Below are 23,761 nucleotides of genomic sequence, written 5' to 3'. Positions count from 1 at the left end.
TACCACTGGAATGCAAGAATGCAGGTGTGAAGTGCAGCTCTTTATATTTCCATTTATACATTTTCATGATTTGCTTAGTTTTTATGCCCCCACATTTATGTGGGTAAGGGGACATATAGCATTGCTTCTGTCTGTAAGTCCTGAAATGTGTCCAACTCCTCCCACACTGTTAGCCTGATTTGTTTGATATTCAGATGTCCGTAAAGGTAGTTTTTTTTTCTGTGAATATTTCTACTGTAGTTATGACCTGTTGAAAGTTTTGCAGTATAGGATATGGAGAAAAATCTTGTGTGTCCAACTCCTCAAACACTATTGAAATAGGACGTTTTGGCCAGCGGACGTTTTGGCCTGGACGTTTCGGCCTATGATCTTTCGGCCTAGGACGTTTTGGCCAGGCATTTTTTGGGGGTAGGACGTTTTGGCCAAAAATAAATTGTGGTTCCATATCATGCAAAATATGGTCTGGAGATTATTCTAAAGAATGTTATAGTCAAAGAAGTATAAAAAACATTTATTTTTATAGCTCTTTGTTATAGTGTAAGTGAATAAATTAAACTGATAATAAAACATACTCATGGTATTTTATGTTTATTTCTTTATAGTCTTTATATATATATTAGGGATGGGAACGAATACTGAAATCAATATTCGAATATTCGGTTTGCCATATTCGAATATATTCGAATATTCGGTTTGTTATAATGGAAGCTTTAAATTCTTATTAAGTGATTGACTTATACACAACGTATTCATTCGTTTAAAGTGTGGATCATCGTACGTAATAAGGCCAAAAAATGTTTGTTTCGGGTAACCTGATCCTACCTAGCAAAACCCGCCGATCCTAGCGTTTTATTTCACGATTCTGTCAGTATAATCATGAACAGATTTAACTAATTCATTGTTTTAGCTTCAAAATGATACAAAAAATCAAAAATGATTATAATTTAGACCGTTGCATTTTTATCTAAAAATAGCAGGTCGTCCCATTTAAACACGTGACGCGCTGTTGTATTACCGCTTCTCCTGAGCTCCCGCCGCACGCACATTGCGGAGAAGGCATGCGGCTCCACCGGAAGTCGTCATAAATATATTGAGGTCAGCTGATGGAGTCGCAACGAAGGGCGGGAGCAGTGGTCCTAAGAAGGGTGGTTTACCTTCCTCAGCTCAGAGTTGTCTACGAACGCAGAACATGGTACTCCGAGAGGATTACGACAGATCAGCTTGAAAAGACGCCCGTCGACACTCTACGATGAAGACGATGGCGCAGATATTCTCGCTCATATGGGCTTGTACCCGGCAGCGAGTATAAAGAAACCTAATTATCATCATCTTCTTGTATTACCGCCGCCATTTTGAAAATTTTCAATCGGCGTGTAAAAATCGTCGTGTAAAAAGCAAGTAAGGCAGACTTAAACCTCCTTCTTGATTTTATTATAAAGTACTTCAAAATTTAATTCGAATACGGCCGATGGCGGATGAAAACCGATTCTGCGGATGGTCTGAAACGTCGTACAAAATATTGTCAAAAGATCGACAATATCTACAAGTTTGGTATTGTTTTCGAAAGAAAAATTCTACAACCTTTTACATAAAACAGGCGCCAATAAAAATGAACAAAAGATAAAAAGATATCACATTTACGCCTAATACAAACTGTTAATCCGTAGTGATGACCATAGGTAATTATGCATTGCAATTTTCTTGTTAATTGGACATCTTCTGACATGCATCTGACACACTGACGCCTGTTGCAAACTGGTAATCCGTAACGATGGCCCCTGCCAATTATGCATTGCTATTTTCCTGTTAATTGGACATCTTTTGATACGCGATAAACAAACATGACATGGTTTTATTCTGTAGAATTAGCATGCTCATGTTGCCCAAAATCAATGATACTTATTTTGAAAAAAAAAAATACAATAATTTACGAATATTCGAATTTGATTTTCATATTCGAATATTCGACCGATTTTCGAATATTCGTTCCCATCCCTAATATATATATATATATATATATACACACATTGTGTGTGTGTATGTGAAAATATTTGCCATTTACAACAAATCAAAAGAGTTATGAAATTAAATTTTATTCACAATTATTTTTCTTAAAAAATGATCAATTATACTGTAACATATGATTACATATTAATATCCAGATCATATTTTGCATATTATGGAAATATTTTTTTTTTTTGGCCAAAACATCCTACCTCAAAAATTTTCTTGGCCAAAACATCCTAGGCCAAAACGTCCGTCCTCCACTTTGAATGATTGAAAGGATATGTTTAAAAGTTTCACAGATGAAGGACCTTCATGTGAAATGCTATTTTTTCTGGAACTATGGCCCTTTCACAAAATTAGCCATAGTGAAGAAATTTATTATTATTATTATTATTATTATACCAGATTTATATAGCGCCCTTTTCATGATAAACACGTTCAAAGGCACTTTACATGTAGCAAACGCAGTCACACAGGTGGCGAAATTCATCCTCTACTAGTATAGACACAGAGCGATCTGACCAGAGGGACAGTGAGATAAAGCCCCTAGAACAGACAGAGAGAACAGAGAGAGATAAAGGCCTGTCAGGCTAACTTAGCGTAGCTCTTTGCGAATAGACAATCTGGTTCTTTAACGTGCCCGGTGTATAGCACCAATACAAGCGAAGTCATCTTTCCTGGGAAGAACCAATACAAGCCTCTTAGTCAGGTGGGAGGCACTCAAGAGCATCTCAGAAATTTTCACTTCCTGGACTGGGATTCAAACCCTGGACCTCTGGACTGGCAGTCAAGCGTGTTACCACTAGACCACCATCCCACCTTAATTTGGTGTGTTCAACTCCTCAAACACTTTCTGAAGGAATGTATTCAAGGTTGCTCAGCTGCACGACCTTATCTGAATACAATAGATTGTTGCAAAATCTATGAGAGATCAGTATCGGTCTTCAGCTGTTTTTAGCTCGACTATTCGAAGAATAGTCTAGCTATTCTACTCACCCTGGCGTCGGCGTTGGCGTCGGCGTCGGCGTCACACCTTGGTTAAGTTTTTGCATGCAAGTACATACAGCCATCAATTAAAGGCATATAGCTTTGAAACTTATTTTTTCTTTTTCTAGGTCAATTACCAACCTCTCTGGGTCAAGTCCCATAACTCTGACATGTATTTTGAGCAAATTATGCCCCCTTTTGGACTTAGAAAATTTTGGTTAAAGTTTTACATGCAAGTTACTATCTCCAAAACTATATCAGATATTGATTTGAAACTTCACATGTGTCTTCGGGGTTATAAAACTAGTTGATAGCAGCAAGTCCCATAACTCTGACTTTCATTTTGGCCAAATTATGCCCCCTTTTGGACTTAGAAAATTCTGGTTAAAGTTTTGCGTGCAAGTACATACAGCTATTTCTAAAAGGCATATAGATTTGAAACTTATTTTTTCTTTTTCTAGCTCAATTACCAACCTCACTGGGTCAAGACCCATAACTCTGACATGTATTTTGAGCAAATTATGCCCCCTTTTAGACTTAGAAAATTTTGGTTAAAGTTTTACATGCAAGTTATTATCTCCAAAACTAATGCAGATATTGATTTGAAACTTCACATGTGTCTTCAGGGTTATAAAACTAGTTGATAGCAGCAAGTCCCATAACTCTGACCTTCATTTTGGCCAAATTATGCCCCCTTTTGGACTTAGAAAATTCTGGTTAAAGTTTTGCATGCAAGTACATACAACTATTTCTAAAAGGCATATAGATTTGAAACATATTTTTTCTTTTTCTAGATAAATTACCAACCTCACTGGGTCAAGTTCCAGAACTCTGACATGTTTTCTGAGCAAATTATGCCCCCTTTTAGACTTAGAAAATTTTGGTTAAAGTTTTACATGCAAGTTATTATCTCCAAAACTAATGCAGATATTGATTTGAAACTTCACATGTGTCTTCGGGTTATAAAACTAGTTGATAGCAGCAAGTCCCATAACTCTGACCTTCATTTTGGCCAAATTATGCCCCCTTTTGGACTTAGCAAATTCTGGTTAAAGTTTTGCGTGCAAGTACATACAGCTATTACTAAAAGGCATATAGATTTGAAACTTATTTTTTCTTTTTCTAGATCAATTACTAACCTCACTGGATCAAGTTCCATAACTCTGGCATGTATTTTGGGCAAATTATGCCCCCTTTTGGACTTTGAAAATTCTGGCTAAAGTTTTACATGCGAGTTTCTACTTCCAAAACTAATGCAGATATTGAATTGAAACTTCACATGTGCCTTAGGGGTTATAAAACTAGTTGATAGCAGCAAGTCCCATAACTGATATGCATTTTGGTCAAATTATTCCCCCTTTTGAACTTAAAACTCTTTTGATATTTAACCTTTTTAGGTAATATTTTCCTGCCTCTGGGACAATATTTCGAATAGTCGAGCTTGGCTGTCTTACGGACAGCTCTTGTTGTTTTGTATTTTCACCAAGGAAACAAATGAAGGGAATTTGCTAAGCTAGAATGTGCATCTCTTTATACAGTCAATGATGCATACATTGTAGCATCTCATATAAGGTACAAAGACCAAAATGACCATAAAGGCTATTCCTAGGGATGTTAAATGTGAATTTGCATTCAGTAAATGAAATATGGGAAATCTGTGTTCCGTTGTAACCCTTATCATGCTAGAAATGACTGATTTTGCCTTTGCGAACAGTGTAAATCATGATCAGCCTGCAAATCTGTGCAGTCTGATCATGATCTGCACTGTTCGCCATTCAGTCAGTATCTTTTTTTGGTAAGCACCCCTTGTGACAGTTAATGGTACTGTCCAAATTGAAAGGTGTACAAGTTCATTATAGAAATATAGCAGGGTTAGGGTTAATTAAATTTTGTGGATTGACATGATAATGGAATTTGTGAGAATAATTACCCTGTGCACAATTACTTGCCCGCTTAGCTCAATAGGGAGAGCGTTGGTTTACGGATCGCGGGGTTGCAAGTTGTTCATCGGGTGGGGCATTATGTTCTCAGTGACGATTTGATTGTGTCTGAAATAATTCGTCCTTCACCTCTGGTTCATGTGGAGAAGTTGACAGTTACTTGGGGAGAACAAGTTTGTATTGGTACAGAATCCAGAAACACTGGATAGGTTAACTGCTCACGGTTACATGACTGAAATACTCAATCTGTTGAAAAATGGCCTTAAACCTAGGAAAAAACAAACAAACTGTGCACAATTATTTTTCATGTTTAATTTTGTTTGATTACAATAGAAATTCAAGAAGAGTTGAAACTAACATCATAGTTTATATGTTGCAGATTGTGGAAGACTACGAGTGATGCTATTGTATCTCAGGAAATGCATCGGGCCACACAGGAGTCGATACTGGAAGAAGACAAAGGAAGGAGGCCACAAAGGAGTCCATACTGGAAGAAGACAAAGGGAGGATGCCACACAGGAGTCCATACTGGAAGAAGACAAAGGGAGGAGGCCAAGGACTGAAAGGCCCTGATGATTGCATGGGTACCTTAGTTGTTCCAAGGATTCATCTGCTGGGGACTGGATATATAATAATATTAAGTAAGTGTCTGAAGGTCCTTTCATGGAAACAAGGACTTTACACTCATTACACTCACTGATTTGATATACAAGGACTTCATTGTAGTCAAACAAGACTTTAAAAAATCCAGCGTTTTTCCAAGTATTCATTATGGGAAGGATTTTCATATAACTGATGTCAAATTCATTTGTTTACCACATCAAAACAAAATGCACAGCACTTACCATCCCAGTATCTAAGTTGTGTTTGGTGGTATAAATCACCTTCAGATACAGCTCTAGTTAACAGAGCTCCGGAAATTTTGAGAACTCAATCGGTCCGAAACGAAAATCACGACCTCTGTGCTACCCCACCCACCGTATAACCAATATATCATATTTGTAAAACATGATAGAGTAAAGAAATAAGTATATCATGCATTAAAAAATGATTTACCGGTCACCGCTAGTTACCATACAATGAAAAGAGTTATTCAGTTTTATATGTGATAGTTACTTTGTTTAAATTTCAGTGTTTTTCCGAGAAAATACTTGCAAGGGTAAAATTGCCGAGGCATTGTTTTCTTGTGCACCTAACTAGTCTAAAACCCAATGCATGTGACTTCGGTACCATATACATGGCAGATACTTTATGATGTTTCCACATTATTTGACGGAATTTTACAAAATACAACACATCAAAGTGATTTACTCAACACAGTCTCTGCCAAACATCCTCAGTATTTTAGAATACTGTGCCGCAGACCAAATGTGTATGTTAGGCCTAAAAAAAATTCTTTGTTTCCGGTAACATGCTAAAAAAATTAGGGTAGCTAGGTCGGAAAATTTTTTGGGGGGGGGATTTTTTTAGCTCGACTATTCATAGAATAGTAGAGCTATTGGACTCGCCCATGCGTCGGTGTCCGCGTCTGCGTCCGCGTCCCGATTTGGTTAAGTTTTTGTATGTAAGCTGGTATCTCAGCAACCACTTGTGGGAATGGATTGAAACTTCACACACTTATTCACTGTGATAAACTGACTTACAATGCACAGGTTCCATAACTCTGTTTTGCTTTTTTACAAAATTATGCCCCTTTTTTGACTTAGAAATTTTTGGTTAAGGTTTTGTATGTAAGCTGGTATCTCAGTAACCACTTGTGGGAATGGATTGAAACTTCATACACTTATTTACTGTGATAAAATGACTTACACTGCACAGGTTCCATAACTCTATTTTGCTCTTTTACAAAATTTTGCCCCTTTTTCGACTTAGAATTTTTTGGTTAAGGTTTTGTATGTAAGCTGGTATCTCAGTACTCACAAATGGGAATGGATTGAAACTTCACACACTTGTTCACTGTCATGATCTGACATGCACAAAGCAGGTCCCATAACTTTATTTTGCTTTTTTACAAAATTATGCCCCTTTTTCAACATAGAAATTTTTGGTTAAGTTTTTGTATGTAAGCTGGTATCTCAGTATCCACTAATGGGAAAGGATTGAAACTTCACACACTAGTTCACTGTCATGATATGACATGCAGTGCAAAGGGTCAATAACTCAACTTCACATTTTACAAAATTATGCCCCTTTTTCAACTTAGGAGTTTGGGGTTAAATTCTTATATGTAAGCTGGTATCTCAGTACCCACTAATGGGAACGGATTGAAACTTTATACACTTGTCCACTGTCATGAGCTGATAAGCACTATGCAGGTTCCATAACTCTGTTTTACTTTTTTACTAAATTATGCCCCTTTTTCGACTTCCGTATTCATTCAAGCGACAAGGCTGTTGAATAGTCGAGCGTTGCTGTCCTCCGACAGCTCTTGTTTTATTAAGGGAGACTTTTCGGAAATTATTTTTGTGTCAAAAAATGAATACAAATAAGGGGGTTATGCCTTTAGGGCACCAGTAAGTTGATTTCTAACGTCACTGGCCATGTTTAAAGCATAAAAAAAGCAGTTTTGCAACTTTTTGTAAAAAAGTTGAAAAAATACTCTCCAAGGCCATAAAAACATTTAGGGTCAGGCCAAAAATTTAGGGTAGGTCGGGATACCGGAAACAAACAATTTTTTTTTACACCTTATGTGAAGCTGAGACCGGATTTCCCATGTGAATAGTACCAAAAGGTCACGTGGATTGGCCACGTATATTTCATTATGCTCCCCTTCGAAGAAGGAGGGGTATATTGTTTTGCAGATGTCGGTCGGTCGGTCGGAATGTAGACCAATCCGTTTCCGGATGATAACTCAAGAACGCTTGGGCCTAGGATCATGAAAGTTGATAGGGAGGTTGGTCATCACCAGCAGATGACCCCTATTGATTTTGAGGTCTGTATGTCAAAGGTCAAGGTCACAGTGACACTGAATAGTAAAATGGTTTCCGGATGATAACTCAAGAACACTCGGGCCTAGGATCATGAAAGTTGATAGGGAAGTTGGTAATGACCAGCAGATGACCCCTATTGATTTTAAGGTCAGTATGTTAAAGGTCAAGGTCACAGTGACCCTGAACAGTAAAATGGTTTCCGGATGATAACTCAAGAACGCTTAGGCGTAGGGTCACGAAAGTTGATAGGGAGGTTGGTCATGACCAGCAGATGACCCCTATTGATTTTGAGGTCAGAATGTCAAAGGTCAAGGTCACAGTGACCAGGAACTGTAAAATGGTTTCCAGGCAATAACTCTAGAACGCTTGGGCCTAGTGTCAGGAAAATTGATGGTTAGGTTGGCCTTGACCAGCAGATGATCCCTACTGATTTTGAGGTCATTAGGTCAAAGGTCAAGGTCACACTGGCCAGGAACAGTTAAAATGGTTTCTGATCTTCTTGTCCAAAACCATAGGGCCTAGGGCTTTGATATTTGGTATGTAGCTTAATCTAGTGGTCCTCTACCAAGATTGTTCAGATTATTTCCCTGGGGTCAAATATGGCTCCACCCTGGGGGTCACATGGTTTATATAGACTATTATAGGAAAAAATTTTGAAAAACCTCTTACCCAAAACCACAGGGCCTTGGGCTTTGATATTTTATATATGACATCATCGAGTGGTCCTCTACTAAGATTGTTCAAATTATTCTCCTAGGGTCAAATATGGCTCTGCCCTGGGGGTCACAGGGTTTACATAGACTTATATAGGAAAAACTTTGAAAATCTTCTTGTCCAAACCACAAAGACTATAGCTTTGATATTTTGTTATGTAGCATCATTTAGTGGTTCTCTACCAAGTTTGTTCAAATTATCCCTCTAGGGTCAAATATGGCCCCGCCCCAGGGGTCATATGGTTCATATAGACTTATATAGGGAAAAACTTAGAATCTTTATGTCCATAACTTACATCATTCAAATTTGGATCACATGTATAGTTTTGAGTGGCAAGATGAACCTTGACATGAGTTGACCTTGATCTTGACCTAGTGATCTACTTTCACATTTCTGTAGCTACAGCCTTCAAATTTGGACCACATGCATAGGTTTATGTACCGAAAAAAACTTTGACCTTGTTATTGACCTAGTGACCAACTTTCACATTTTTGAAGGTAAAGGCTTCAAATTTGGACCACATGCATAGTTTTGTGTTCCAAAATAAAATTTGACCTTGATTTTGACCTAGTGACCTACTTTCACATTTCTCAAGCTACAGCCTTCAAATTTTAACCACATGCATATTTATATGTACTGAAATGAACTTTGATCTTGAAATTGACCTAGTGACCTACTTTCACATTTCTGAAGGTACAGGCTTCAAATTTGGACCACTTACATAGTTTTGTGTTCCGAAATAAAATTTGACCTTGATTTTGACCTAGTGACCTACTTTCACATTTCTCAAGCTACAGCCTTCAAATTTGAACCACATGCATAGTTTTGTGTACCGATATGAACTTTGATCTTGAGATTGACCTAGTGACCTACTTTCACATTTCTCAAGCCACAGCTTTCAAATTTGGACCACATACACAAAGTCATTGTTTTGTACCGAAATGAAATTTGACCTTGATTTTGACCTTGAACAAGTCTTGAAATTTGGAACATTCAAAAATGGCTCAGTGGATGGCGCCAAGATCACTCTGTAAGCTCTTGTTACGTTAATAGGTTAAAGGTCAATGTCAGATTAAACCAGAATGGTAGAACTTTTGTTTACAGTGAGCATATAATTTCTGTTCCTTGTGCAATTACTGAATGCATCAAGGGGGGCATTTCGTGTTCGACGAGCTCTTGTTTCACTGGCGTTGTACTTAATAAGCAACTACATTTTATAAAGTTGTATGTTCGCTTGTGATGTAAACAAAATACCATTTTGAAACGTTTTTTTTTTTTTTTTGAAAGACCGATTTGATAAACAGTACCACTCCAGTTTTCTTTATCATTTAAGTTGGCCGGTCCATTTTTATGCCCCCAGCTTCTACTGATGCGGGAGGCATATAGTGATTGTCCTGTCCGTCCGTTCATTCGTCCGTCCGTACGAGGTTCACCGAATGGGACCGATTCGTCTAGCATCAATACCCCTTACTAGATTGACTTGATACTAATGCAGATGTAACCTGTGACCATTCCTCATCTTTAGACATCACTGACCTTAGTTTGACCTTGCTCTTGACCTCATTTTGGACTTGGGTTGCTTTATATGGGCCATCTCTTGATTAACCAAATGGGACCGTTTCGTCTAGCATCAATATAGCTTACAAGAATGAATTGATACTAATACAGATGTAAACTGTGACCATTCCTCATCTTCAAACATCACCTGACCTCAGTTTGACCTTGACCTTGACCTCGTTTTGGACTCAAGTGCAAAATCTATCGACATAATGCCACTGGGGGCATCAAGCGTTTAATTGAATCCAGCTCCTTGTTTTTTTTGTATAGTCAGGTTGCAAAGATGATTTTCTGCACTTGTTTCAACTGGAGTCCCAATGAATCATGTAATTTTTACAAATCAAGTTACAAAAATTATTTATATTGGTTTCCCGTGTGATGTCTCATTAAATGCAATGACCTTTTGTTTCTTTTACCTGTCTTCAAACATAGCCTTTTGAAATAAAACAGTTTGTCAGCTAGAGTCCAAATAAAAGAAATTGGTACCTGTCAAAAGCATTTGGAGACAGTCAGAAGCATTTGGAAACCAGTCAAAAATGTTTAATACATTGCAGTTGGCTGCCTGCAAACATTAAAGGATGTTCCGCGCGAGCACTGTTGTGTCATATGCTAATTACGGACCGATTACCAAGGTGACAGTCAGACCATTTGACACGTTTATTGATTATCTGAGGTTGCGACCAACAGTTTCCTGCTTGGCAGGTGATCGTGTATTGAGATTTCAGACCAAAATTTATATGTTTTATACGCCCAAAGGGACGTATTATGTTATGACGCTGGTGTCCGTCTGTCTCTCCGTTAGCAATCCCCTTGAAGGATTTCAAGGAAACTTGACACAAATGTTCACTACACCGAGACGACGTGCAGAGCGCATGTTTTGGATGTCTCGCTTCAAGGTCAAGGTTACACTTAGAAGTCAAAGGTGATATCAGTTTGTTTCGTGTCCGCTCTGTAACTCTTGAACCCCTTGAATGATTTCAAAGAAACTTGACACAAATATTCACCACATCAAGACAACATCCAGAGCGCATGTTCCAGACGACTCGCTTCAAGGTGAAGTTCACACTTAGGGGTCAAAAGTCATATCAGTTTGTTTCATGTCCGTTCTGTAACTCTTGAACTGCTGAAAGGATTTCAAAGAAACATGGCAGAAATGTTCACCACACTGAGACGATGTGCAGAGCACATGTTCCGGATGACTTGCTTCAAGGTCAAGGTCACACTTAAGGGTCAAAGGTCATATATGACTTTGCTTTGTGTATATTGCTCTGCATTGCAGTGCTCTTGTTTTTATTTGGCAGATCTCTTTTTTGTTCACTTACAGTATTTTTTTTTTTAATTACTTCCCTTTTATGTTACTATAAATAGCTTATTTTGAAACTTTTTTATTATTGGCCCTAGGGAAAAACAGAGACCACTTTTCTGTGGTACAACATGGATGGTACTTCTAAATTTTAGGTGTATTTTTACATACCTGTACCTGATAATGATTTTTTTTGTGGACTTCGAATATTTTTTTAGCTCACCTGTCACATAGTGACAAGGTGAGCTTTTGTGATCACCCGTCGTCCGTCGTCAGTCCGTGCGTCCGTCCGTGCGTCCGTCTCGTGCGTGCGTCAACAATTTCTTGTCTGCACGATAGTGGTTTCATTTATGATTTTATTTTAACCAAACTTGCACACAACTTGTATCACCATAAGATCTCGGTTCCTTTCTTGAACTGGCCAGATCCCGTTACAGGTTCCAGAGTTATGGCCCCTGAAAGGGCCAAAATTAGCTATTTTGACCTTGTCTGCACAATAGCAGCTTTATTTATAATTTGATTTTTACCAAACTGGCACACAACTTGTATCACCATAAGATCTCGGTTCCTTTCTTGAACTGGTCAGATTCCATTATGGGTTCGAGAGTTATGGCCCCTGAAAGGGCCAGAATTAGCTGTTTTGACCTTGTCTGCACAATAGCAGCTTCATTTATGATTTTATTTTAACCAAACTTGCACACAACTTGTAATACCATATGATCTTGTTTCCTTTCTTGAACTGGCCAGATTCCATTATGGGTTCCAGAGTGATGGCCCCTGAAAGGGCCAGAATTAGCTATTTTGACCTTGTTTGCACAATAGCAGCTTCATTTATGATTTGAATTTAATCAAACTTGCACAAAACTTGTGTCACCATAAGATCTCGGTTCCTTTCTTGAACCGGCCAGATCCCATAATGGATTCCAGAGTTATGGCCCCTAAAAGGGCCAAAATTAGCTATTTTGACCTTGTCTGCACAATAGCAGCTTCATTTATGATTTGATTTTAACCAAATTTGCACAAAACTTGTATCACCACAAGATCTTGGTTCCTTTCTTGAACTGGCCAGATTCCTTCATGGGTTCCAGAGTTATGGCCCCTTAAAGGTCCAAAATTGGCTATTTTGGCTGTTGCAGCCATATAGAGACTTCATTTATGGTTTTATTTGATACAAACTTCCAAAATATCTTCAACAACAATAAATCTTGGATTCCATGACAAATCAGATCCATTCGTAGGTTCCAGAGTTATTTTATATCTGATTAACTCCCCTGATTGTAATCAAAATGGATTTATATCAGTAAGTACTTACAGGACTTATTTGAAATTTCATTATTGTCATTAGTTGGACTGAGCCAATGAGGGTAGATAACTATGGACTGATTTTATGTCAAATTACCTCCCTTTATTTCAAATTAAAATGGGTATATCTCCGTAACTAATGAAGATACTGATCTGAAATTTCATTTATGTCAACAGATTTATTTGGCAGATCCTTCTTTTGTTAACTTACAATCATTTTTTTTTAATTACTTCCCTTTTACGTTACTATAAATAGCTTGTTTTTAGTAATTTTTTATTATTGGCCGTAGGGAAAAACCGAGACCACTTTTCTGTGGTACAACATGGATGGTACCTCCAATTTTTAGGTGTATTTTGACATATCTGTACCGTGTAAGAATTTTTTTTCATTTTTGGTTTAATTTCTTCCCTTTGTTGTTCCTGTCCTTTGGACTTAGATATTTTTTCTGAGGACCTTCTTGTCCTCAAGTGCAATGATAACAGGTGAGCGATATAGGGCCATCATGGCCCTCTTGTTTGTGGACTTAGATTTGTTTTTTGAAGTTTTCCTTTTGTTGCTTTGGGCTACAACAGTCAAGTTTTTAGCTCACCTGTCACAAAGTGACAAGGTGAGCTTTTTTGATCGCGCTGTGTCCGTCGTCCGTGCGTCCGTAAACTTTTGCTTGTGACCACTCTAGAGGTCACATTTTTTGTCGGATCTTTATGAAAGTTGGTCAGAATGTTCATCTTGAAGATATCTAGGTCAAGTTCGAAACTGGGTCACGTGCCATCAAAAACTAGGTCAGTAGGTCTAAAAATAGAAAAACCTTGTGACCTCTCTAGAGGCCATATATTTCACAAGATCATCATGAAAATTGGTCAGAATGTTCAACTTGATGATATCTAGATCAAGTTTGAAACTGGGTTACGTGCAAAAACTAGGTCAGTAGGTCAAATAATAGAAAAACCTTGTGACCTCTCTAAAGGCCATATTTTTCATGGGATCTGTATGAAAGTTGGTCTGAATGTTCATCTTGATGATTTCTAGGTCAAGTTGGAAACTGGGTCATGTACGGTCAAAAACTAGGTCAGTAAGTCTAAAAATAGAAAAACCTTGTGACCTCTTTAGAGGCCATATATTTCATGAGATCTTCATGAAAATTGGTCAGAATGTTCACCTTGATGATATCTAGGTCAAGTTCGAAAGTGGGTCACGTGCCATCAAAAACTAGGTCAGTAGGTCAAATAATAGAAAAACCTTGTGACCTCTCTAGAGGCCATATTTTTCATGGGATCTGTATGAAAGTTGGTCTGAATGTTCATCTTGATGGTATCTAGATCAAGTTCGAAAGTGGGTCACGTGCCTTCAAAAACTAGGTCAGTAGGTCAAATAATAGAAAAACCTTGTGACCTTTCTAGAGGCCATATTTTTCATGGGATCTGTATGAAAATTGGTCTGAATGTTCATCTTCATGATATCTAGATCAAGTTCGAAAGTTGGTCAGGTGCCTTCAAAAACTAGGTCAGTAGGTCAAATAATAGAAAACCTTGCGACCTTTCTAAAAGCCATATTTTTTATGGGATCTGTATGAAAGTTGGTCTAAATGTTCATCTTGATGATATCTAGGTCAAGTTCGAAACAGGGTCATGTGCGGTCAAAAACTAGGTCAGTAGGTCTAAAAATAGAAAAACCTTGTGACCTCTCTAGAGGCCATACTTTTGAATGGATCTCCATAAAAATTGGTCAGAATGTTCACCTTGATGATATCTAGGTCAGTTTCGAAAGTGGGTCACTTGCCATCAAAAAGTAGGTCAGTAGGTCAAATAATGAAAAAACGTTGTGACCTCTCTAGAGGCCATATTTTTCATGGGATCTGTATGAAAGTCGGTCCGAGTGTTTATCTTGATGACATATAGGTCAAGTTTGAAACTGGGTCAACTGCGATTAAAAACTAGGTCAGTAGGTCTTGAAATAGAAAAACCTTGTGACCTCTCTAGAGGCCATACCCTTGAATGGATCTTCATGAAAATTGGTCAGAATATTCACCTTGATGATATCTAGGTCAGATTTGAAACTGGGTCACGTGTCTTCAAAAACTAGGTCAGTAGGTCAAATAATAAAAAACCTTGTGACCTCTCTAGAGGCCATACGTTTCATGGGATCTGTATGAAAGTTGGTCTGAATGTTCATCTTGATGATATCTAGGTCAAGTTTGAAACTGGGTCAACTGCAGTCAAAAACTAGGTCAGTAGGTCTAAAATTAGAAAAATCTTTTGACCTCTCTAGAGGCCATATTTTTCAATGGATCTTCATGAAAATTGATCTGAATGTTCACCTTGATGATATCTAGATCACTTTCAAAACAGGGTCACGTTCTGTCAAAAACTAGGCCAGTAGGTATAAAAATAGAATAACCTTGTGACCTCTTTAGAGGCCATATTTTTCATGAGATCTTCATGAAAATTAGTGAGAATGTTCACCTTGATGATATCTAGGTAAAGTTCAAAACAGGGTCACGTACCTTCGAAAACTAGGTCAATAGGTCAAATAACAGAAAAACCTTGTGACCTCTCTAGAGACCATATTTTTCAATGGATCTTCATGAAAATTGGTCAGAATTTTTATCTTGATAATATCTAGGTCAAGTTCAAAACTGGGCCACATGAGCTCAAAAACTAGGTCACTATGTCAAATAATAGAAAAAACGACGTCATACTCAAAACTGGGTCATGTGGGAAGAGGTGAGCGATTCAGGACCATCATGGTCCTCTTGTTTAAATTTTGCTTCCATCCTATGATGTAATCCTTTGGGCATATATTGCCCTGCTTGGCGGAGCTCTTTTCATTTTTACAGGACTGATTTTTTTCGGTTATTTTTTTCACTTTTTTTTCACAGATCGGTCTGAAAAGTCTAAAATCAGTCCCAAAACCGACAAAAACAGGCAAATTTTTCCGGAGCCCTGCTAGTAAGTACATAGTGTATTACGCGAAAAACTCTTTATAGGTATAATATGAAAGAAGGCACTGCCTCAATTGGAAATCGATCCGACTTCAACTCGAAAAGAACTGTCTAATGACAGCACGGAAGGACACTTTCTTTAATTCAGTAGTAAAGATCTCATTCGGTTTATCGCATGTAACCGTAGAGGGATTGATCCCGATTTTTGTCACTCCGCAATTTAATTCAATTTAAAGTTAGATTTTGGAATAAAAACAACACTGCACATATTTGTACTGATGCGCAAGACGTTGCAGTTCGGACAAGTAATGTGGATGCTTATTAGGCACAAAGAAAAAGCGTATTCTTCCAAAAAATTCGAAAGTTAGAAGGTCTGTGCACGTGCCGGAAGGACACATTTTTAAATTTGATAGTAAATATCTTATACGGTATATCACATGTTTCTGTAGAGGAATTGATCCTGATTTTCTATTAATTATATAATGATTGATCCACATTTTAGGTTTGAAATAACTCTTCCGTTTGTCTTTTTGTTTTTTTTTGGTACAAATGTTGTGATTTCAGCACCTCCCGAAAAGGTGAAGCATATAAGTCTTTGTTTCGTCAATCTGTCCTGCAATTCTTGGTTAGCTGTTAGGATCAGTGAATGTCTGTCATCCATCCGTTGACCGTCCGTTCACATTTAGTTTATTTACACTCTAGCATCTAGAATTTTTAAGTAATCTTAATCAATCTTGGTCACAATGTTTCTGGTCACAAGACCTTGGATGAGTTTGATTATGGGCTAGATCAAGTCAATATGTCAATAGAGTTGTATTTCCTTGATTTTCTCCAGCACCTTCATTGCTTCACCTGTCCGAAACATATTTACATAGTACAGTGTTTTTTCCACTGATTTGGGAATTGGTCCAGGGCCTTTACAATTGGGAAAATTGTGTCGTAAAACGCATAAATTGGGAATTGTTAAAAGTCATATTTTCTATTAAAATGTCACATTTAAGACAAAAAATGGTCATAAAATTTATCATTATGCATTAAGTAAGCATATTGTCTTGTGTTTCAAGGTTTAATAGGTACAGTCTTGTTTGAAAAATTTGAAAAAAGTAGGAAGAATAACTTTGGGAATTTTAACTTTGTAATTGGGGAAAAAACCATACTATTTGACATTAGGATTGGGGCCCTGTTTCTGCCCCAAATTGACTAGAAAAAAAAACACTGTAGTATATGTATTGCCATAAGATCTTGGATGACTTAGTTTTGAACAAAATCGGTCAAGTAGGACCAGAATTATGGGCCCTTGATTTTGCAAAAACCCCTGTATTTTACCTTTTTATGTCCCCGAAGGTTAGCATATTAAAATCGCACTGTCCGTCAGTGCGTCCGTCCGTGCATCAGTCCGTACATCGGTAATTCTTGTCCAGGCTGTAACTCTTCCATTCATGAAGGGATTTTGAAACAACTTAGCATAAATGTTCACCATAATAAGATGATGTGTCATGCGCAAGACCCAGACATCTAGCTCCAAGGTCAGGGTCACACTTAGAGGTCAAAGGTAAACATGGTCTGTTTCGTGTCTGGTCCATAACTCTGCCATCCATAAAGGGATTTTGAAACAACTTGGCGTAAATGTTTAGCATAATGAGACGATCTGTCATGCACAAGACCCAGACTCCTAGCTCCAAGGTCAAGGTCACACAAGTCAAAGGTTAACAGAGTATTTTTCATGTCTGGTCCATAACTCTTCCATTCATTAAGGGATTTTGAAATTACTTGGCATAAATGATCGTCATAATGAGACAACATGTCATGAGCAAGACCCAGACCCCTAGCTCCAAGGTCAAGGTCACACTTAGAGGTCAAAGGTTAACATGGTCTGTTTCTTGTCCGGTCCGTAACTCTGCCATTGATGAAGGGATTTTGAAATAACTTGGCATAAATGTTCCCTATAATGAGATGAGTTATCATTTGCAAGACCCACACCCCCAGCTCCAAAGTCAAGGTCACACTCAGAAGTCAAAAGTGTTTCTTGTCTGGTCCATAACTCTACCATTTATCAAGGGACTTGAACATAATTTAATACAAATATTAACCATATTGGGAAGATCTGTCAAGCTTATTACCATAGCCTCTTAGGTCAAGGTCACAAAATGATGTGATTTTTTTTGCGCACACCAATTGTGACAGTTCATGTTTACACTATAACACCTCCAGCAATCCAGATCATATTTATATAGAATTTGTATGAGCATAAGATCTCAGATGAGTTTTAATTATGAGTGAAATCTGTTCATTAGGACTAGAGTTACTTGCCCTTGATTTTACAGAAATTGCTATATTTTTACTTTATTTTTACACTCGAGCAAATTCATTTCTTCACCAATCCATTAATAATATTTACACAGGATGTGTATGATTAAAAGATCTTGGAGTTTCAAGAGCTAAATCAGTTTAGTAGGACCAGAGCTCTGTGCCCTTGATATATTGTATATAAAAATTGCTATATTTCACATTGTTCTGAATTTTCTTTCTCTTCCAGTCCTAATCATGTGTATGTGATTGATTTGAAAGTTCAAGTGTAATGTCTTCAGGTGGTCTCAGATCATCAGGGCAGATAACTTTGGACTGATTTATTTCAAATTACCTCCCTTTGTCTTTATTTAAAATGAACATATTTTGGTAACTACTTGCATGATTGATTCCAAATTTCATTTACCTGTGATCAAGTGGACCCATACAATCAGGGTAGACAAGATGGAGCGATTTTTTGACAAATGACCTCCTTTCAATTTAATTTGAATGGATATATATGTCTCCACCTGTCTGCTTGTTAGTCCTGTACTTCAAGTCAGTATGCCGACCAAAGAACCCAAATTTGGAGTATGCACAAAACATTTTTACATGAAAAGGTTGAACAACATGCAACTTCATAGAAACTGAATGTTGCAACTTTGTCACCATTGAGCATTTTGAAATATTCAAGATGGCCACCAAAATTCCAAAGACGGCATATCTTCTAAATTACGGTATTTTGGGACAGGATTGCAACGTATATATTAGTTTTATTGCTAGAGGTAGCATGATAAACATAAATGTTCAATTCAAAGAAGAAATTCATTTGAAAAATCCAAAATGGCAGTCAAAATGGCCTCCAGAAGGGAAAATCCCTATATATTTCATGAAACATTCTAAATATGCGATTTTTTTCCACTGTATATGGGTACTTCTAATAATTTGAAATTTTTACAACACTTTAAATGTTTCTTCAGTAATTTTATAACAAAGAGCAACCAGGCTTTCAAGTGACCCTAAAATTTCTAAAAACTCCTACTTTTTAGGCCTCCCTCAATCCCTGAAAAAAAAATAAAAACACTCAGAAAAGGCCAAATTCATAAGAAAAGCCCTTATTTCTTCAAAATTGTGTTGTAATTTCTGTCTGAACTTAAAAAACAATGCACAAAATCATGAATATAATGAATCAATCAATTTGTTGAAGTTAATATTCTTTAAGATTCATTTACAGAGGCTTAGTCTTAGTTCTATCGCTTTCCATGAGTTCCTGGACTACGGCCTCATGAAACATTTCATTTCACTTAAACAAGCATAAATTATTTACAACTTCCAAGCATACACCTTTAAACAAACAACAAACAACAGTTTATATTTAGGCCTGAGGTCACCCGGAAGCCATTATTTTTGGCAAAATAGCCCTAAATTTTGCTCTTATTTTTTACCAAATAGTGCTTGAAAGCCAGAGAGGTGGATAAAATGGATAATTGTCTTATTCAAAAGCGTAACAGTTGAAACATAAAATGTATAGAAGAAGTATGTATGATTTGCGATAAATTTGCTGTAAATGCCAGTAATGATATATCAAGTATCATTACAATGTTCTTGTATAAAACTGATCCTTCTTCTATTTTCGTATTACGTGTGTTACACTTTTATCTATATATGATATATATTGTTTGACTTGGGCTATTCAATGATTGGCATGTATATAGTGGTTAAGTTTACATATTCTAGTCATAATGACTAGTATCATCATCTGCATTACTGAGTAGTTCATCTACATGTTTTTGACAGCTACAGTATTAATGGCAGTTATATAATATTGTGCAGGCCAGATGAGCCACAGAATGACAGCGGGATGTTGCACATGGTGTTCTGATCGAGAATGGATGAACTTAAGGACAAAGCTGGTGCCAGGTTGTGGGTTCACTTCAAGGATTGTTAACTGTACAAGCGTCTGAAAGAGTTGGATCCTTATTCCACCTAAAACTGATAGCATTAAAATTTCAAGAGTCTGGACTGTTTGACAGCTGCTTCGTTTGGTTACAAATTGATGTCATAATTTGATGTCGTATTATGACGTTAGTGTATGAGCAATTTTAATTTATGATGTCTTTGAAAGAGTTGCAGTAATATCACCAGTAGGCAAGAAAAATGACCTAACATGGCTGCCTGATTAAAATAGGTGATTTTCCAACCCTCGGAACAGAGTAGATAAAATGCTTCGCTAGTGTTCGGTTTTCCATTCCACGCTGCCCCTCAGGTTTCGGAATACTCTGTCTTACACAGGCAGTCATACAAGATCCTTGTACATTTACATGTTGCTACAATATCCACTATTGTCTGCTGAGCATAGTTTCCTCCATCAGCACAGAACATGACACATCCTTGATAGCAGAAAAGTGCACTAACAAAACATAGAAGTGCATCAACAAAACAAATCTGAATATGTCATCACATGTCACTGTCTCAAATCCAAATTCTGCTCACACACCAACTGCTTTGGAATACTATCAATAATAACTCACATTGATATCTTCAAGGAGCATGTGTTTGCCGATTGCAGGTAACCTCGTGGCCTTGTCTTTGTGGTGCTTGCAAATCATGTCTATCAGTTGAACCTTGTGAATCATAACCTGAATACCATGACACAATCACACGCATAACATATGGTTTTGACAAATACAGGCTACAGGGCAGAATATGAATACATGTACTAATGGAAGGAAATGGTGCTCAGTGGACGATAGTGGAATCTCAAGCACCATGTAAGGTACAAAAAAAATGCAACCATTATGCCCCAGATGTCTGTCTGGATGCGATAATGTCTCCAAGCTAAGTGGCATTAGAATGAAAGCCGTTGCCAAACAGCTGACAATAGCTGGACTAATATGGATATGTTGGTGCAGATACAAGCAGATTTTAGAAGAAGCTGTTTCATTGCATCCTGTTTGGATAAGAAAGGAGCTGAAAGTATATCAGATATGACGTTTGGGTATCAGATATGGGAAAGAAGACCATTCCTCTTTCTACGAGAGTGTAAAAGGAGCATACATATAGACACGCATATGGAGGATTGTTTATGATCCAGACCCTTCAACTTTTGATGCCACCAGTTTTTGATAGAGCAAGGATAAAACTTTTAGAGGCTTCTGCCGATCACAATAAAGGAAAGCAGCATCCCTCCACCTTATCTGTTGTAATTGTGCATCAGAATAACAGAGTAACATTTGTATCTTTCTGTAGCTCACCTTGCCAGCACAATATTATGTAACTGCCATAAACATGTACCTCTCAATATAAATACATTGCAGACATAGGGTAAGCTATAGGTGAATTATTCAGTGATGCAGATGATGATTCTAATGATACTGACAGAGACTTCGAAAATGGAAGTGCTAAACATGTCATTCCAATAGCAGTTTGGAAAGTCAAACTTGATATAACATATTTGAATAATAGTTTTAATAATAAGACAGCACAAGGATAAGTTAATTTAACACAGTAACATTGAGATGGCACATGAGAAACGCTCATCCGTATAATTATGGCAATTATTTCAGCTTATAAGCAACGTTTTCATCAAACTTTCCCGACTTATTTAAAGGCGTTTTTTTTAAATCTTTTATTGAAACGCTATAAATAAAAAATACCAGTCTCTAACCACCTATATAGGTATGGGAGAGGTATCGAATTTATAGTGAACAAGCTGTGGCTTTAGGGTTTGTTTAACACCGCTATGTTAACGTTTTACATTATGTCAACGTAACCTACTGAAGCGTATTGTATCGTTAAAAACAACTAGCCTTTTTATCTTTGGACAAAATGGTAAATTTGTTTATTTTTTTAACAATGCAAAGACAAACGGATATTTGCTATTTCTGTCAAGTGACGGCAACCGGTATCCGAATAAAACTTATCCGAATATGAGCTTCGTGAACAGCAGTCTGCTTCATTTTCCACCATTATACCTTTATCTGTTACGCATTTGGATTACAATTACCTTCTTGAATCAAATTTTACAAATGGGGCATTTTAAAGACCTTGAGTGTAATGTTATCTGTAGAAAACTGATCACACCATGTTCTTATATGCTTCTGAATAAGAACATTCATTTTATCAACCTCTTTGTTATGAATTTACTGAAGAAATATGCAAAGTGTTATAAACATTTTCAATCGTTAGAAGTAATCGTATACGGTAGGAAAACCTATATGTTTAGAGTGTCTAATGCAAAATATAAGAATTTTCCATTTTGGCGGTCATTTTGACAGCCATCTTGGATTTTCCAAATGCTTTTCTTCTTTGAAAATTTTCATTTAATGTTTTTCTTGTAATCTCTCGCAATAGGATTTAGATTTCAGTTGATACATATATTTCCCGGGATGAGACATGTCATGTGCAAAACCCGAGCCCATAGCTGATAGGTCAAGGTGTCACACTTGGAAGTCAAAGGCCAAAAGGGCTTTTTTCCTGTCCAGTCTGTAACTCAACAATCCTTTAAGGGATTTTAATATTACTTGGCACAAATGTTCACCACCATGAGATGGAGTGTCATGTGCAAGAACCAGGTCCCTAGGTCCAAGGTCAAGGTCGTACTTAGAGGTCAAAAGTGAAAGTCAAGAATGACTTTGTTCGGAGCATTTCTTCTCCATGCATGGCGGGACTTTGATGTAACTTGGCTCAAATATTCACCACCATGAGGCACCCTTGTTCTCAAAATTACTTTGAATCTCTTTGTTCCTGCTATAAACAACTTATATTGTAACTTTTTTATTACTGGCTGTAGGGAAAAATTGAGACCTCTTTTCTGTGGTACAACATGCATGTTATATCTAAACTTTAGGTGTATTTTGATCTATCTCTAACTGGTAAAGAGTTTTGTATGGACTAATATTTAATATAGAGTTTTTTTAGCTCACCTGAGCAATGCTCAGGTGAGTTTTTCTGATCGCTCGATGTCCGGCGTCTGTCGTCCGTCGTCTGTCGTCTGTCGTCTGTCAACATTTAGCTTGTGTATGCGATAGAGGCTGTATTTTTCAATTAATCTTCATGAATATTGGTCAGAATGATAACCTTGATGAAATCTAGGCCGAGTTCGAAAATGGGTCATCTCGGGTCAAAAACTAGGTCACTAGGTCAAATCAAAGAAAAACCTTGTGTATGCGATAGAGGCTGTATTTTTCAATTAATCTTCATGAATATTGGTCAGAGTGATAACCTTGATGAAATCTAGGCCGAGTTCGAAAATGGGTCATCTCGGATCAAAAACTAGGTCACTAGGTCAAATCAAGGAAAAACCTTGTGTATGCGATAGAGGCTGTATTTTTCAATTGATCTTCATGAATGTTGGTCAGAATGATTGCCTTGATGAAATCTAGGCCAAGTTCGAAAATGGGTCATCTTGGGTGAAAAACTAGGTCACTAGGTCAAATCAAAGAAAAACCTTGTGTATGCGATAGAGGCGGTATTTTTCAATTAATCTTCATGAATATTGGTCAGAATGATAACCTTGATGAAATCTAGGCCGAGTTCGAAAATGGGTCATCTCGGGTCAAAAACTAGGTCACTAGGTCAAATCAAAGAAAAACCTTGTGTATGCGATAGAGGCTGTATTTTTCAATTGATCTTCATGAATATTGGTCAGAATGATTACCTTGATGAAATCTAGGCCAAGTTCGAAAATGGGTCATCTGGGGTCAAAAACTAGGTCACTAGGTCAAATCAAGGAAAAACCTTGTGTATGTGATAGAGGCTGTATTTTTCAATTGATCTTCATGAATTTTGGTCATA

The 23,761-nt window shown here is 37.3% G+C and overlaps 1 long non-coding RNA gene across 2 annotated transcripts in view; it reads left to right on the top strand.

Annotated features, from left to right (window-relative positions):
• The window catches only part of LOC123559740 (uncharacterized), a 98,702-nt gene that overhangs the window by 20,125 nt on the left and 54,816 nt on the right, over positions 1–23,761 (top strand). For both annotated transcript variants that reach the window (XR_008368488.1, XR_008368487.1), the window contains exon 4: positions 5,314–5,575. This is a non-coding gene — a long non-coding RNA (uncharacterized LOC123559740). The remainder of the gene's footprint in view (positions 1–5,313; positions 5,576–23,761) is intronic.

The sequence above is a fragment of the Mercenaria mercenaria genome, chromosome 18 (assembly GCF_021730395.1).
Source record: "Mercenaria mercenaria strain notata chromosome 18, MADL_Memer_1, whole genome shotgun sequence".
In the NCBI taxonomy this organism is placed as follows: domain Eukaryota; kingdom Metazoa; phylum Mollusca; class Bivalvia; order Venerida; family Veneridae; genus Mercenaria; species Mercenaria mercenaria.
Note: the sequence above shows the minus strand (reverse complement) of the source record. Positions and strands in the feature narration are given on the sequence as shown.